Raw genomic sequence first — 17,300 nt, forward strand, 5'->3', positions numbered from 1 at the left:
AACCCCCTTGGCAATCACACTATAAGGGGCTGGAGGGGGCTTTGCGATGGTTTCTGGCAGAGGCCATGGGAAAGGCAGCAAGGGCTTGGGGCCGGCGGGATGCTGTGCCCATGCACCCGCACACCTCCCCTCCCATCCCCAACCCCCACCCGTGGACCAGAGCCAGCGGGGAGGCTTCAGTCCGGGAGGCAGCTATTGTCTTGCTGCTAGCCCAGAGCTGTGTCCCATTCAGGCACTATTTTTGGCCCCCCCGGAGGAAGAGGAAAAGAAAGCAAAGAAAGGAGCTGCTGTTCTCAGTGGAACCTTCTCCCGGAAAGGATTCCAGGGCCTGCTGGGCCAGAGAAGGCAGGCCCTGTTGAATCAGAAGCTTCTATGCTTAAAAAGAGCTGGCAGGGGGGCTGCAGTTCAGGGGAGCCAGGCACAGATGGGGCACCCCGGCCTTTACACACACATGGTACTCACTAACTGCAGGGACTCATCGGTAAGGGCTACCCAGAGCCAAGTCTCTGCCAAAGACATTGACAAGGCTCACGACACTGCGGACCAGAGCGGAGTGTGGGACAAAAATGATGAGGCTCATTTTACCAATCAGACAGCTGAGGCTCAGGAAGCAGCATGACTGCCCAAATCACAAGCTAGCAGTCCCACACACCACCACTACCACCTGCCCCTGTCCTCCCCCACTCACCAGGCATTCACCAACTCCAGCACACTAGCCTTCTTTCTATCCTCAGACACACCTCAGGGCCTTTGCCTTTCAACATAGCACATCCTTTCTTGGACCCATTCCCTGAATCATTTCTTCTTAGTCCTTATTTTGAATATCACCTCCCCCAAGAAGCCATCTATGATTACCCAGCCAAAATTATCCTCCCCATCGTCACACTCATCCACGCCACCTTATCTTCTTAATTTTACAGCACTTAACGCTGTCTGAGATGACCCTTCAGTCTGCTTACTTGTTTTCCATTTCTCAACACTTACTGTCTGGTTCAATTTGAATCTCCTGCACTAGTGTTATCTTTGGTCCACAGTCGATGCTGCATGAAGGCTGGATAAATACACAAATGAATGAGACAGAGCTGGGATTCTAAGCCAGGTCAGGCCAGCTCTGAGCCAATTCCTGATGCTATACTTCTGCTCCAAAAGTGCCCCTGGGGCGGGGGTTCCAGGATCAAGCCATCCCGACTCCCCAGCCTCTGACTGGCTAGGGAGCATAATCATCTCTTCCCAGTGCTTGATCAGAGAGGGAGTCCCAAGACTGTGCACAGCTTAAGAATAGGGATAGGACCTAAAACGCCAGCCTTGCATTTCCTCCAATACACAGCTGCCTGGTAAAGGCTCTGAAAAGTCCTGCAGTGAAGAAGCCTGGGAGCCCAAGCCTTTCCTAAATCACTAAGACCACAAACGGACTCTCAAAGTTGCTAGATTAGGTGATGTCTGAGATCCCATGAATTTGTGATCACTGAACCTTGAGTTTTCTCTGGACTCAAAGGCAGTTATTACCCCAGGTCCCTTGACAGCCTATTCCTATGGCCCAGGGCTAAGAGGGGACCCAGGAAGGAACTTGCCATGAAGGTGGGTCCCATTCCCACCGATGCAAATGCTAAACTTCCATCTGGACTCCTGTGGCCTCCCCCAAGGTGGGGCAGGGAAGGGAAACTGTACATTTCTGTGGCCAGGGAAGATCCTGGGGTCTAGGACCCTGGTGGTGGGCATATCCCAACGGCCAGCATTCAGAGACTTACAAGGCAACAGGGAAGCAGGGAAGGAAACCACGTGGGAGCACAGATCATATGAAGTGCACCTAATGTCCCATAATGCGTGTGCCTGCCCACTCTATGAGGGGGGCACTATTATGCCCATTTCACAGCTGAGAAAACTGAGGCTCGGCCACGGGAGAAGCTGTTTGCCCAGGGATACATGGCTGGTAACTGGACCCCAATCCAGTTCCATACACGCCTTTGCCTGCACTGTACCCTCTGCTCTGCATGGACCCCCTGCCTGGGACTCTCCAGGACACAGAACGGAAACATCAGTAACTCTAGGGGATTGGATAGGCAGCTCCACGAGGCTGTGCTGCACCCAAAACCTCACAGCCCAGGAAGAGGGGCTGGGCCCCTTCATCCCTACACCCATGGGGTCTGCGAACACTTCTACCCTTCCTGGACAGAAGTTACTGAGGCTTCCAGCTCTGTGGGAGAGAGAACCCGAGAGCAGGAGCTGAGGTGGGGACCCCTGGATGTGCTAGCACTTGCTGCAGGGTCTCCATGGGGGAGCACCGGCTGTCCTCCCAACAACAGCTAGTGACAGGTACTGCTCCCTGGTCTGCCCCACCCCCATGGCTGGCCAGGCACCAGGACCTGGGAATCCCTGGCTCCCAGCCTGGAGAGAGGACCCCACCCATCTCGTCTGGGCTGTGTGCCTAGGTGGCAGAGCCCGAGAGAGGGTGGCAGGTGCGGCCACAGACGCAGGATAAATAGAGCTTTAAGGAAACTGGGTGAGGACTCCTTCCGGGCCTGCCCGCTGTCGCTGTCGACAGCTCTCTCTCTGAGGCCCTGTCACATGCAGGTGTGTGGGAGGGGGAAGCGCCACGGGGTCAGGAACACCCCTACCCAGGTAACTCGCCCATTGGATAGGGAGAGCAAGGGGCAACATCAGCTCCCTGATGACTTGGGGTGGGTGTGTCCCCTTCTGGACCCCTCCCTCCCACCCTCCAGACTCACTCCCGCCCCATCCCTGTGTGTCTTCCACCCAGCCCTCCAGATGATTGGGAGGCCAGCGGGAGCCTCCCAAAGATGCCACTGGATGGCGCTACTGGTAGGAGTCTGGGCACAGTGACAGGCAAGGCTCTGGAGTCCCACCTGCCCCCAGACATGGCCTGATGCCATCTGGATGACCAGTGGGCTGGCTACTTAGGGACTTAATGCCTGGGAACGATGTGGGACTTGGGTATCTTCCCACTCGGAGCCAGAAAAGCGCCGGGCTGGAAGGAGCCGTAAAGAACCCCACCTGCTGCTCCAGTTCCCTCTACAATTCCCTGCCAAACTTAAACACTTACAGGGATGGGAAGCTCACTATCTCAAGTGGAAGCAGCCATCTGTGGTGGCAGGGACAAGGGTCCAGGCCTGCGTTCAGGCCCCCACTACCACCGACTGTCCAGGGAACGTGAGACCTACTTCCTTATCTGTGAAATGTAGATAAGGATCCAAATCTCCAGGGGCCAGCAGTACTCAAGACTGGATAAGGGTCTTCACAGGCAGTGAAGCTCTATGTACCAGAAGGGGTGGGTGTTTATGAGTCTCTCCAAGGGTTTGGCACATGGCCAGATGGTGGCACAGCCAGAGGAGCAGTAGGCAGAGGGCACCAGGCCAAACATGACTCAGTTGCTCCCACTAGCCCCTGGGGTTCAGCCCTCACATTTGTCACCATGAAGACAGGTGGGTCTAGGCAGTCATCCCCCCTGCCACAGGGTCAGAGACCTAAGGAGCTAACCACAGAGCCCCCCCACCCCCCATCGCCCCAAGAGCTATACTTGTCCAGGGACCCAGAGGGGGCCAGCCACCTAGTGCAGGCGAGGGGCCGAAAAGCCAAGGAAACAGCCCAGCAAAGGAGTAACCGTAGAGTGCTGCCCAAGGAAACAAGCCCAACTTGGACTTAGGCCTCCCCTGCAGGCCCAGGACAATGGCCAAGGGGTCAGGCCTGGGGTCAGAGAGCAAAGCAGGAGGGAGTCCCATTCTTGAAGAACACCATGCCAGCAGACCAAGATCCCATTGGATGGGAGTGTCCAAGGGCCCCCACGGGCTCTGGGGGCCTGGTGACTTTCCAATGACATCATGGGAGCACAAGTCTGGATAAGCTCACTGTTGCTTCCTGTGATCTTAGTGGTGGCCCAGATCAGTGGCAATGACAATATCACTTACGGTGTGCCAAGCATGACACTCAGCACTTAAAATACAGTGGCTCACTTCACCTTCTCAAGGGACCATTAACAGCCTCATTTTAAAGACGAGGGAAACAAGGCACAGAGAGGCCAATACACCTGTCCAAGATCACACAGTTGATGGAACTGAGACAGAACCAGACAGCCCCAGAGCCGCCATGTTCGGCTGCCTCTCTCAGGGACACAGCTAAGCTGGGCGATGGAGGAGCCGAAGTTCTGGGACAGCTCTGCGTGGGGTTCTACTGCCCATGGGGCCCCAGGGGGACCGCCGTCTCAGCTCGTCCCACACAGGCCTCAGAGAGAGATTAGAAACTGAGATGTCTTCATCCCCATTTTACAGCCTAAGTAACGAGGCTTTGAGAGACTGAGCTGCTTATTCAAGGTTGTTTTTCCAGGATTTGAACCTAGATCTAACTCAGCCACCACGTGACCCTGAAGACAAACTCTTCAGCCTGGGTTTAGGGAAGACCTCTCAAAGAGGCTCAATGAGCTGAGTACACGCTTCCCACCCCAGGGCGGCTCAAGACCCATCCCAGCAACCACCCTGCCCAAGGATGGGACTCTTGGCTCTGTGTATCGTAGGGACACTGAGATCCAGGTAGGTCACAACCTTGGGCCCCTGTGGCCCTCTGTTTACTCCTGTGGGCCTTGAAAGACAAGGCAGGGGCTTCTGGGAGGTGTAAGGCAGAGGCCTGAGGACAGGGCAGAGAGACCTGAGAGGCGGCTTGAGAGTCTCTCCTTGTTGCTTATCTGGAGTTCACCGAAGCAGTTTAGGGGGAAGCTGGGCTGGAGCCATTAGCTGCAGACCGGCCAGCCTTGCAGGGACCAGGCGCAAGGCTGGCTCCAACAGAAAGGTCCCGGCCCTCCCCCCCAGGCCGCCTCCCTGTAGCCTAGAGCCCATTCCACTGATGCCTAGAAGCTCTGCCCACTTCTGGGGGCTCAGCCTTTATCTCTGCCTGTCTGGGAACAGCCACGGACACCACAAACTGTCTGAGCCTAAGCCTGCGGCCACTCAGGAACCCAACACCCAGCCCATCAACCTTCCCACCAGGTCCTGCCAGAGCCCAGGTGGCCCCAGCTCTCCCCAGGGGGCAGGCAGGATGAAGCCCCACCCCCAAGCCTGGGTTGTTGCTAGTTGTCCCTGGGCCTCAGTGCCCCGTCCTGTCCCATGAGGAGCTCTTAGGATAAAGGCCCAGCAATCCCTCCTTCACAAGTACAACAGTCCCCCCAGTGGAGACACTATTGTTACCCGCTTTTTCCAGATGAGGACCCTGAGGCAGATGCCCCAGGTCACACCACCAGAGAGGAACAAAGCCAGGACTCTCCCCAGGCAGACTGGCCTCGGTCTCTCCCTCTCCCGGTCTCTCCCTCTCCGTGGGTCCCGACACCACAGCAGAGCGCAGGCTCGGCAGGGGCGGGGCTGGGCTCCCCAACAGGGCACAGGCTCTCTGGCACCCAGCATGGAGCCCAGCCCGGCCCAGGAGCCCCCTCCCAACTGAGGAGGCCAGGGCAGCACGGTGGGCAAAATCGCAGACTCCGGAGCCCCAAAGACAAGCAGTTCCTCGTGGGTAAACCCCCCGTGCCTCAGTGTCCTGGTCTCTCAAGGGGACAGTCAGGAGCACCAGCCTGGCAGGAACAAAGGCGTGTGCAAAGCACAGAGCCCAGCGCCCAGCAGGGTCCCCAGCAGGGAGCTCCACGATGTTCTAGCTCAGGCCAAGCCCCCGGGAACCAGGGAGAGTTTGGGACCTCAGGGGCCCCAGGTGGGTGCCTTGGCCCACCTGTTCCAGAGTAGCCTGGCCCTAGGCGGGGGTCAGAAATTGTGTGTCCCGAGCTCCTCCCACGCCTTGGCCCCTCTCCCCAGCAGCCCAGGCCTGACCCCAGAATCTGCGGGACTCCCCGAGGGCCTCAAGGATCTCCCGGTGAGGCATGAGGAGCTGACGGGTGGAGGGTAAGCCCAGGGAGCTTGAGGCCCAGCCAGCCCCTCCCCGGGGTCTGAGAGGCCCCTTTGTGCCAGCCCGGCCCCACTCCCCACTTGCCATCTGCCTGGTCCCTGGGCTCCTGCTTCCCCGACTGCTGGGTTTGCTCACGTGATGCCCCCATCTGCTGGGAATCAGAAGGCAGGGTCTGGGGGTGCCATGTCCTCCCCCTACAGCCATGCCCCTGACTCTTCACCCCTACCCTGCAGGAGCCCACCTGTGCCTGCATCCCTGGGAAGGGCCCCACCCCCCACCCCCTACCCCCCCTGCCTTTGCAGCTCTGCTGAGGACCAAGGGACCTGTGGCCTGGCTCAGCCAGAACACGGAGCATGGTCCACGTGACCCCCTTCAAGGCTAGCCTGCCTCCCCCTCCTGTCTTTGTCATGCCCGCCCTGCTAGGAAGGCAATGGCCACAGCACACAGACTCTGCCTCTCTCAGCTGCCCTCCCTTCAGCTGGGGGCCCCCTCCCTCTCTGTCCCCATAGCCAGGAAGCTGCCTTCCAAGCACAAGCAAGCGGTGGACCCAATAGCCTAGACTTCGGGCAGCCAGGCCACCCCGCATCACAGCCTTACCCTCCCCATCCTGTTGGGGTCATAGCCAGGGCACCCAGCACCGCCCCCGCTGGCACCCATCTGACCATGCTGCTGGTCACAGTGCCATCCCCCACCTGCAGTGCACAGGGAGACCCGCTGGCTTGGCACTCCAGGCCCCATAAAGTGACCCGTGGCAGGTCTCTTCTGCCATCACCTGCTCCATCTCCCAGCAACCATTGTTCCCAGCCTTTTCCATGCAATGGTCTCTGCCCAAAATGCCCCCTACCCCATCCTCATATATGCACTTCAGTCAACCCCTTTACCCCTCCCCACAGGTCTCCAAGCCCAGCCGGGTCCTCCTCCCAGCTCAGAAAGCTCTCTACCCCTCCTCAAGCAATATTCTGTCACTCCTCAACCCCAGATCCTCACCGTCTCGTTTATCTGTGTCCCTGACGAGCCAGGTTGACCAGCCCCTATCCAGGGGCCCAGGACACCGAAGCCAGCACCCGCAATGCACGCAGGCTGCCTAGCACAGCCTCTCCCCCACAGACCGTGCCCGGACTGGTGTCCTTCACACGCGGACACCCTTGAAGCCAGGCCCCAGGACCACAGGCAGAGCAAGCTATCATCACCCCTACATACCCATTCAGCAGCTGGGACAACTGAGGCCCAGAGAGAAAGAGACGAGGCAAGGTGCTGTGACTGAGGAGGATCTGTATCCCAGATGTCCCGGGTCCCTGCCACAAAGGGGATTAGGTCTGGCTCCCAAAGCAGTCCAACCTCTAGACACTGGCAAGGAAGTCTCCATGGGACCCTGGCCTGGGCTCTGGGGAACCAACTCAGCAGCTGGTGGCTCTCACTGACAGGGAAGGCTCCTTCGCCCTCAGTCTCCAGCCCCAAGGAAGCCCCTTTGCTGTCAAGGTGCTCGCAGGGAGGGTGCGGGGGCTTAGCCCTGAATTCGGGCCACCCATGAGTTCTCAGACGCCTTAACGGTCTCATTCATTGCTCCCACCCCCAGGATACCAAGCACACAGTAGGCACTCAATAAATGCTTGCATGAGTAACTTCTTTGGTGCTCTGGAGCCACAAAGGCTCTTCCGACCCACCCTACCAGGCAGGATGGGAGTTGGGCTGAAGGGGTGAGAGGTTCCTTTCTGAATATAAGCACCCCAACCCTCCTCAGTAAAATGAGCTCCAGTCCTTCCCGTGGGGCCACGGGAGACCCCAGCTCAGCCCCGCAGGAAGGAGGTTGGTTGGGGAAGAGGAGGGAATGGGAACCAGTAGATCCCCACCCCGCCCACCCCACCACCCACCCGCACCTCCCCACCCCCCGCCGCCGCTATTATAGGGTAGGCGCTGCAGGAGTGCCTAGGGAGGAATTCCTATCAGTGCCACACACATGGGAGCGCCAGGGTCTGGTGGTTTGCTGGTCGAAGGCTCCAGCCGCAAAGTCTGCTTCCCCATCTACCTTCCGCTACTTCCCGGGACCCTCTCTCAGACCCCACGGCCGGGGCCACCCCAGGGCCTGTGTGGTGAGGAGTCAGACTGCCCCTGGTTCACTTGGACACCCCTGGACCCCGCCCTGGGCACCTGTGGACAAAGCCCTTCCTCCCCGAGGCTGCACCCTGGCCGTTTATTCCCTAGACTTGAGACATGACCTGGGAGCCTCAGTCCCCTATCTGTGCAGTGGGAGGAGTGGGGAGTTATCTCACAGATCAGAGAGCAGACCCTAGCTTGCTGGACCTAGTGACTGTACCACCCTGAGCCTCAGTTTCCCTAGCCAACAAATAACAAGCGGCCCCGAGAGATTTCATCCTCTGGGGCCCCGTCCCCTTCTGAGACACCTCCCTGCTCAACCCAGCCACCCCTGCAGACCCCTCACAGCAGAGTTCATCTGGGCTGGCTGCCACCAAAAGACCTCCCAATTCCCTGTTACACACCACCCTGCCCTCCGCCCCACACACCACATCCCTCCTCCTTCCCGCTGTCACACCCTTGATCTGGTACCCGGTGCTGATGGCAGGTCCTGTGTGGAGCCAGGCAGCAGGAACGCCTTTCACGATTCACCTCAGAGGCTTAACCCACCCGCCAGGGTCCGGCTGCCCCCAGTGGGCGGGCTGGTGAGCGTGGGAGGTTCCTGGCTCCTCTCTTGCGGCAGAGCAAGGCAAGCAGGGAGCCGCGGAGGTGGCGTATGTTTGCGGGGGGGGGGGGACGCCCCCCTCCTGCCCCAGTCGGACTCCTCCCTCTTCCCTAGCTTGGCTGGGATGACGGGACCTTACAGTGAGTCACAGATTTCTCGAGGGAGGCGGGAGGGGGCAGGGCCGAGAGAGCTCTGGCCGTGACCCTGGGGGATGCCCGTGACTCAGCGCTGGGTTAACCCTAACCCTAACCCTAACCCATCCAGGCAGACAGGTGCCAGCGTGGACAGACAGCCCCGCTGTGGATAACTCTGCCTCCCCGCCCTCCATCTGTCGCTTCCCCCACCCCCTGGGGCTCTTCTCCCCAAAGTTCCCTCAGAGAAGCCAGGGTTGCCATGGCAACCGGCCCCTCAGATGCTGTGCTCCCCCTCTCCAAGGCGCAGGCGACAACTGCCCCTTCCTGAAGGAGATTCCAGAGACTCCAGCCTCCTTGGCAGCCGACAGGATCCGGCACTGACCGGCAGAGCGGAAAGCACTTGGGGGAGGGCAGGGGTGTCAGGTGGCTTGGCATGTGGTCAGTCAGGCCACCTGACCTCGAGCCCTCCTTGAGCCCCAGTTGTCATAGTAAAGGGACATATCCCAATGCTCCCCAAGTTTCAATATTCTAATACTCTCATTCCAGATTCTGAGACCCTAGGGGTACATCTGCTGGGCCAAAGGGGAAACTGAGGCCCAGGTAAAGAAATATTCCTGGTGGTTTCCAAAAACCCAAAAAGAAAAATTTGGGAACGGGCTCATCCCTTCTGGCCAGCAGCCTCTCAGCGGCTTGCTCCCACTGCTCAGGTTCATAACCACCCCGAGAGTTAGGAAGCTCCGGACGGCTCATGGCCTGCCCTGCAGGCCTAGAGCTCCCCATCTTCCCTCATCCCCACCCGACTCCTAAGTCAAAGGTGCCATAGGAATTTCACAGTATAATGAGGGTAAGGGATGACAGCAACAATAATAACGATGATGATTACATATACTGACCATTTACAGCATTCCAGAACCTTCCCTCCCATCAACACTATAGCACCACAGGACAGCGGTGAGGGAAGCATGTGGCTCAGGCCAGTGCCCGGCACTTGATGAACCCTCAATAAATATGTGGTGATGAAGAGGGGAGAGCACAAGGTGGAGAAATACAGCTCAGAGAAGGGAATTCACTTGCCCAAGGTCACCCAGCAGGGAAGCAGCAGAGCTGGGGATGGAGGCCCAGGAGGTCTGGCTCCACACAGCGCTCCTGACCACTCTTGAATCCAGCATCCCCAGACCCCTGGCACAGGGCCCAGGCGCTGTAAACCCCTTCTCTTCCTGCAAGGATCTGCATTCTGAAAAAGGAACCTGAAAAAAATCCCCTGAGGCCACATGAATGGAAGCTTTTTAGGCGGTCTAGGAGGCCAGGGGTCCGCTGCGAAGGAGAGGTACCCCTCACCCGCCTGCATGGATATCAAGCCACAGGGAGAAAGGCAGTAAAGCTAACGGTGAGGGTCAGGGAGGATCCAGAGTTGTCAGGAAGCCAGTGTTGTGTCCTCTGAGCAGTCAGCAGCAGGCGGGCACTGTGGGCACGCGGCCCGTGTCTGGCCCATGGTTCCCTCCCATGGCCATAGTGGACACTCGCTCCCTGCCAGGGCTGGAGGGGCCAGGAAACAATGGTGCGGAAGTGAGTTATCCAGAAAGGACGTGGAGTCCCTGACGTGCAGTGTCCTTGAGAAAGTTGTCGCCTCTAAGCCTTGGTTTCCCCAAGATCCATCCTCTGGGGCCAGGCCAGCCAGTAGTCGCAGCAGCCTCAGCTGTCCCCCGGGGTCCAAGCCACAGGAAGCCATCCCTCCCAATATACATGCCCCACAGAGGGTGCTGAACAGGCCCTCACAGGTGGAGGGGTAAAGGCACCACTCTCTTGGCAGGACATCTGAGCAAGGGACACAGAGCCTGGACCCAGCTGCCCCTTGAACCATGTGGGAAAGGCCCATGTGGTGAACTGGCCCGGGCAGGAGGTCGCTTGCCTAGCTCTGCCTGCCCTGTCACCTTCGGGCTTCTCAGAGACCTCCCATGTGCTGGGCATGGTGCCAGGCTCCGGGGCAGGGGTGGACAGTGGGCCCACCCTGTCCTGAGTCTGGCTTACATCAGGGTGACACTGGGAGTCAGTTCCTGGCATTGAAGAGCTGCCAGTGTTCTCTGGGGGTCACAAATGAGAAACCCAAAAAATTACTATTCATCACAATAGTACCTATTATTAGTACTAAGCAGAACTGATGACAGCTGCTGTGTCTACAGGGTTCCTGTCAAGATGCCTATTTTAGGGGGACTGCTGTCATTTCATCCCCCCCAAACCTGTGGGCTGGGTCCCACTGGTTTTTAGAGACACAAAGTAATTCAGCAAGAGAAATCCTGGTTTGGACTCCAGGGGCTTATGCCAGCAACGTGGGTGGGCCGGGTAGAGGGGAGGTCCAGGGGGCACTAGAGAACATAGAGGGAGAAGCTGGCAGGGGGAGGCTTTGGTCCAAGACCCCGAAGCAGGGTTAGGACCCCCTAGCCCACGTGTGAAGGCGAGGGGAAGGGAGAGATGTCAGAAACTGCCCTGAAGCATGGTGGGGGTGAAGGCAGGGGTGCAGATCTGGGAGGCAGGGAAGAGGCTGCCCTTGGATACAGTGGAATGGGGTGGCCTGCGACATGTGGGGGAGCCTTCCAACATGCCACTTGAAATGCACTGCTGGGGCTCAGGGCTGAAGGGCTGGGGTCACCCGGGGCCTAGAGAAAGTCAAGTGCATTACTGGCTGGTGACAGAGGCCAAAGGCTGGGTAGAGAGCACCCAAAGGTGAAAGTGCAAAAGGGTCTTCGTTTTAAGGAATGAAGGAGAGGCTGGGAGCCTGGGCTCGGGGCTCAGGCCGACCAGCTTCTCCTCCCAGCTCTGTCAGCTGGGTCACTCAGGCTCCCTCTCTCCAGTCACCCACCTTCTCCCCTATCCTGGGGAGACAACACCAGCGCCATAGGTAATAATTAACAAGGCCACACCATAGAGCTCGCAGCCCGGGCACCCGGGCACGAATGAACAGCCCTGATGTCATGGCGAGGGCCCTGTTGTTCAGAACAGCCTGAAGATGAAAGAGAAACGGGACTGCCGGGCGGGTGGGAGCCGATCTGCGACTGCGCGTGGCCCCCAGGACAGGGTAAGAGGATGGAGCTGCAAGGCCCGCTGTGACAGAGCTGGGGGAGAGGCCTTCTCCTCCTCTTCCTCCTCCATCCTCACCCCCCGCGCCCCCCAGGGCCTTGCAGGCAGTGAAGAGCCGTGCCCCCCTGTGGGAAGGGTCACAGGCCACCACTGGAGGCTAGGAGGTGGGTTTTTATTGGACAAAAGCATTTCAAGTCCGCCCTTGTCTCTTTGCAAGCTGAGTGGCCTTGTAAAGCACCGAGAGCCACGCCTGGCACACAGTAGGTACGCAACAAGTATTGGCCAGTGTCATTGCGGTTATCATAAAGTCAACACAGATGCCAAAGGCCGGGCACTCCACAGTTTGCAAAATTCTTTCTTGTTTTCTTTCCTTTTTTTTTTTTTAACTTTTATTTTTATTTATTTATTTGACAGAGAGAGATCACAAGTAGGCAGAAAGGCAGGCAGAGAGAGGGGGGAAGCAGGTTCCTCGCTAAGCAGAGAGCCTGATGTGGGGCTCGATCCCAGGACCCTGAGATCATGACATGAGCTGAAGGCAAAGGCTTAACCCACTGAGTCACCCAGGCATTCCAGCAAAGTCCTTTCATGGCCAACATCTCCTCTACAAAAACAGTGATGACTGGTCCCATTGAACAGACTTGAAAACTGAGGCTTGAAAAGAGAAACTTCCCAAAACCTCATGGCAGGTCTGCTCCAGATCTGGGACGCAAACCTGGGTCCCGGGATCCAGACCCCGTGCTTTGTGGCCAGCACTCCCAGACACCTCCCAGTTCGTTCCCGTGGGAAAGCCTCCTGGCCACAGGCGCGGGGGCGGCCGTAGACCCATGATAACACCACCTCTCATCACAGCCGCCCCAGGGCCCAGCATGGATGGCGTTGCCCATGTGACTCAGCCACCCTCACAAAGGGAGCTGTGTGCCTGGGCCCTAGGCCCGCCTCCCCAACCCACTGCTCATCCCCCCACTGGAGAAGGAACAGGGAGCCCAACGGATCCAAGACTTGGGAGAGCACGGGCCCCCCCTGCCCCATTAAAATGGGACAAGTCTAATGGAGATTCAAGCCCAGGCTTGGGGTGCAAGACATTGGTGCCAGTTCCAAGGATGGACTGCCAGGCCAGGCAAACAGGAGGGTGGAGACCTGGCAGGTCCACACCTGGTTTTCTGAGCACTTATTTGGAGGTCCAAGGACAGGCTGGACCCAGTTCGCTCCCTTAGGGGTGGAGCTGAGGCCGGTACCCGGCTCACCTTTACCTACAAGGGATTTCAGAAGGTCTGGAGCTGGTGGTCAGGGCACCTGTCCCAGCATTGGCCCTCTTGCCACCCCTCCCCCTGAAGGTCTAAGACCAGACCTGTTGCGCACTGCATGCCAGGCAGGTGACTTTCATTCCCCCCCACAATTCTGCCAAGGACGCCTTGTCCTATCTGCTGGGGGAGGAGATGGAGGGTGGGAGAGGGAAGGGAGCCAGTCCAAGGTCACACAGGATTTGAACCAGAATCTAACTCCATGGCCTTGAAACTGCCCCCAGTACCTCCTTCCTGGTTCCAGTGGCATCTTGACCTCATGTAAACAAGAAGTGGCCTTGGGCCCAGCACAGACAGGCAGGCAGGCAGACATCCCCCCTGTTCCTGTCCCGCTGGGAGGAGATCACTACAGACCACAGGTCCTCACAGGGTTCAGGTTGGCTGGGCATCCGAGAACCACCCCTGCTGACCTCCCAAGGAGGCAGGCACACCTGGGTGCCCACCTGCCTGAGATAGAAGGTAGACAGAGCTGCCACCCCCTCTTTCCAGGCATGACGGAATGTCTGACCTCAGCCCAGCCCCCAGCTGCACTCGGCAGGAGGTTCAGATCCAGCCAGAACAGGCCTGGAAGGTCATACCGGGAACCCTCCTGCCTCTCAGCCATCAGAAGCCCCTGAGCCCCAGGGCAAGGATGGGCCTGCCAAAGAGGGACCACAAGCTCTCTCCCCACCGCCACTTCCACGCCAGCGAGGCTGGGCCACTCTTGCCATGGGAAACAGGTGCAGGGACAGGCATCTAGAGGCCTGGGTTCCTCAGAGGAGGTCCTAACCATCTGTGAACATAGGGCCCTGCTTTATAGCTCAGGGGATTGGAGCTAGGGGATCTGGGGGGGCACCTTCCCACTTGGCTTCTGGAGCCAGCAGTAGAGCTGGGAGGACCGCTTCTCCCAAGGGGCCTCTGGGTGCCCCGCTCAGGCCTGGGGGAGACTCAGTGACCAGGAGGCTCCAAACTGCCCCTCACCCCTCCTAAACTATCCCCCCTACCGCAGCATGGCCCCGGAGTCCTTCAAATAGTGCCACATGGGACCTGACACCACAGTGTCCAGCTCCGAGCATTCAGTGCTGTGTCCCCAGGTCTGAGATGGGGACATCAGGCCATCTCACTGGGAGAGCGGTAACAGGCGCTGTTACTACCCTGGGCTCTCTTTTAAAGGCAAAGTCCTTCAAGGTTGGGGGCAGTGCGCAGAGGAGACTTCCAACTCCTCCCCCCACCCCAACTGTTCAGACAGGAGGGCTGGGGCAGGCCGCCCCACTGATGTCTCTATGGTCGTGCCCCTTCTGTCAGCGACTCCCTGGGCCCTGGACTCTGAGGTTTGGGTGGCAGCTGCTCGGGGAACCAAGACTTAGGCCTCTGGTCCGGCAGTGAGTCATTGTAGCTCCCACACAGAGGGAGGCAAATGAGGCCCAGAGAGGTGGGGCGACACCCCGTCGGACGGTCCAACAGTGTACAAAGGCGGCAGGACTGGCTTTGTCTCACAGGTGACAAAGCGCCACCTCCCTTGACTGCCAGAGTGTCCCCAGAGCCCTGGATCTCGACTTTGACCAACACGGTGTGCCCCGCCCCTTCTCCTGTACACCAGCCTCCCCATGCCTGCAGAGTGAAGGTGCTGGCCACCGGGGAGAGGAGGAGGCCGGTCTCCTCACCCGGGACTCCAGCGGCCCCCGCTTCTCTCTCAGGAAAAGAAAGAGCCAGAACTGGACCTTTCTGGTGGCAAGCCCACAGAGCGCCTGGTCTCCGGCCCCAGGAGTTCCCCCCACCCCAACAGCTCCCAGAAGCCCTGCCTTCTGCATGTGCCTCCTCCTGGTAGCCAGGCCGTCGCCGGGGTCTCCCCCCAAGTGCGGGGGCACAGATGGCTCACAAGGCATAATGGGGCAGCGCTGACAGCTACTCATTAGTAAGGCCTGTCTAATTAACGGAGGGAACGTGGGGCGCCCATTTTGCTGCCCACACACCCCACGGGAGCCAAGTGGGTAAGGGCAGAGCTGGCCAGGCGCCAGGCTCCTCCCACCCACAGCCACCCACATCTGTCTGGCTGGCTGTCTGGCACGTGGGGCTGGAGAATCAGAAGGGCTGAGAACTGTGGGGTGAGGGCTGCTTCAGTCAGTGTTTTCACACCATCACCCTTGCCCAGCCCCCTGGGGATACAGACAGGGAAACCACCCAGGGAAGGAAGCTCCCAGGCCCTTTTCTCCATTATGGCTCTCCCGTCCTCGGCCACCCCGCAGGAGTCTCATCACAGGGACCTGAGGGACTTGGGGAAAGGCTCAGAACCCTGTGCTGGCCAGACAGGGCAGGCATGTCCCCAGGCCTGGGCCCTGTCCCCTCCACTCAGCTGACCAGGGCAGGCTGTCTTTCTCCTCCTTGTCAGAAGTCCAACAGCCTGGGCCAACCTGCTCCCAAACCGGTTTCCCTTGGGATCCTAGGAGGAAACGGGCTCTGGGTGCTGGGGGACGGAACAGGCAAAGACCCAGGTGCCTGTCTCCTGCCTCCTTGTCCGAGCCCTGGGTCTCACAGCCTCACCTGGGTCCTCAAGAATGCACAGCATCCCCCCGTCCCCCAACAGCCAACCTGTGCCTAAACGACCCCCCCCATCGGCTCACCCAGCCCACACTCAGAGCAGCAAGGGGGAACCCCAGCACAACCAGGGCCTCCAAACCTGCCCAGAGCCCTGAGCAGACCCAGGGCCAAGCCTCCCGCATGCCCTCAGGGCCCAGAACTGGACCTGAGAGCCTGCCCACAGGCTGATTACGGAAGGTGGGCCAACCTGGGAGCCCGACTTCCCGAATTTTCCTGCCCTGTCCTCCACCACAAACAGCGACCAGCGGCTTCTTACCTCCGAGTCTCGAGTCTTGGCAGCCCCCTGGCTGGACTCCGCCTCCTCCCCAGACACCTCTACCTCCTCCCAGGGCTCACGGGCACCCAGCCTGAGCTTGTCTGGGCAGGCTGTCCCAGGTAAGGCTCCGCCTGCCTGTCTTGAATTTCCGGCTGGCTGCCACCTCCCTCTCTCATTCCCGGATTTCTCTATAGGGTCTGCCCGGATCCTGGGTGCTGAGAGCCCCTCACCCCTGGCCTCAGCCCTCCATGAGTTTTCAACACCTCTACCCAATGCGTGGGCTGCTGCCCTGCCCAGGGGCCCTGGACCAGCCTGGAGGAGCCCCCGTAAGGGGGTGCTGGCCCACCTTCCGTAATCATCACCTCCGTGATTGCCCTCCTGCTGCCTCCCTGAGCTCAGGCCCCACGTGAAGCCCGGGGCCCGGGCTTACCTGCCTATAGGAAAACAAGTCAACAGCCCCCAGCTGGCTGGAGGGGGCGGTAAGGCAGCGCTACGGGGGATGGGGAACGGGATGCCCAGTCTCTACCCTCAGAACCTCCAGCCTCTTGGAGAACACAAAGCAGGAACTGAGACAGACAAAAGAGGGGCATAGGGATGGGCGCTTCATCCTAAGGAGGGGTTCGGGGAAGCTGCTCCAGCCACCCCAGGGGTTACAGAAACAAGTAGTCCAGACAGGCTCTGCTCCACCCCAGAGGCTCCCATGGGGACCCTGGGCACACGCCTGCCAGCCTCCTCAACCACTGGCCCCCAGCCGGGCCTGGCCAGCCCCTGCCTCATCCTTTGTCCTTTGTCCGGAGAAATGTCCTCCAGCATTTCTCCAGGGAGGGAGACCCAGGGCGGGGTCTTTTCCAAGTTCTCACAGCCAGGAACCCTCTCCCCCAGGGGGCTCCTGATTCCAACCCCCACCCCCAGTACTGAGACCTGAGATACCACTCCTTCTAGGAAGTCCTCCAGGCATGGATTCATTCAACAAAGTCTGTATCCTGTGCCGCTGTGGGCCACCCTGTGCCCTGGGAAACTTCCCTCACCTCTCCCCACCCCATGTGTCACCCAGAGCCCCCTTGGACTCCCCCTTACTTGGGACCCATTCCCCAGTGTTAGAATTCTTCCTTTCTTATCTGTGTTCCCTGCCCCATCACCAAACCCAAGCCTCAGCCTAGGGCCTGGTGCAGAGAAATTCTGGGTGACTGATGGGTGACAGGAAATGTGGGAAGACAAAACGGATCATGGGCAGATGGGAAAACGGTCAGGGGAAGGACTCAACCATGCTTTTAACATGTGCTTACCGATGACCTATGGCACGCCATGCACTGTTCTAGACTCTAGGGATACAGCAGAGAACAGAACACAAAAATCTCTGATCT

The 17,300-nt window shown here is 59.1% G+C and overlaps 1 protein-coding gene across 3 annotated transcripts in view; it reads right to left on the minus strand.

Moving 5' to 3' along the window:
• Positions 1–16,030, minus strand: part of ADGRG1 (adhesion G protein-coupled receptor G1) — a 38,190-nt gene extending 22,160 nt beyond the window's left edge. Inside the window, exon 1 of one of the 3 annotated variants that reach the window (XM_047712264.1) lies at positions 15,937–16,030. The gene's annotated coding sequence lies outside the window, so the exon portion shown is untranslated. Of the gene's footprint in view, positions 1–8,446; positions 8,698–15,936 lie in introns of those variants that run through there. The other 2 variants (XM_047712265.1, XM_047712263.1) reach the window with 2 other exon arrangements.
• Positions 16,031–17,300: the final 1,270 nt, after the last annotated feature.

Source organism: Lutra lutra, chromosome 17 (assembly GCF_902655055.1).
Source record: "Lutra lutra chromosome 17, mLutLut1.2, whole genome shotgun sequence".
NCBI classification, from domain to species: domain Eukaryota; kingdom Metazoa; phylum Chordata; class Mammalia; order Carnivora; family Mustelidae; genus Lutra; species Lutra lutra.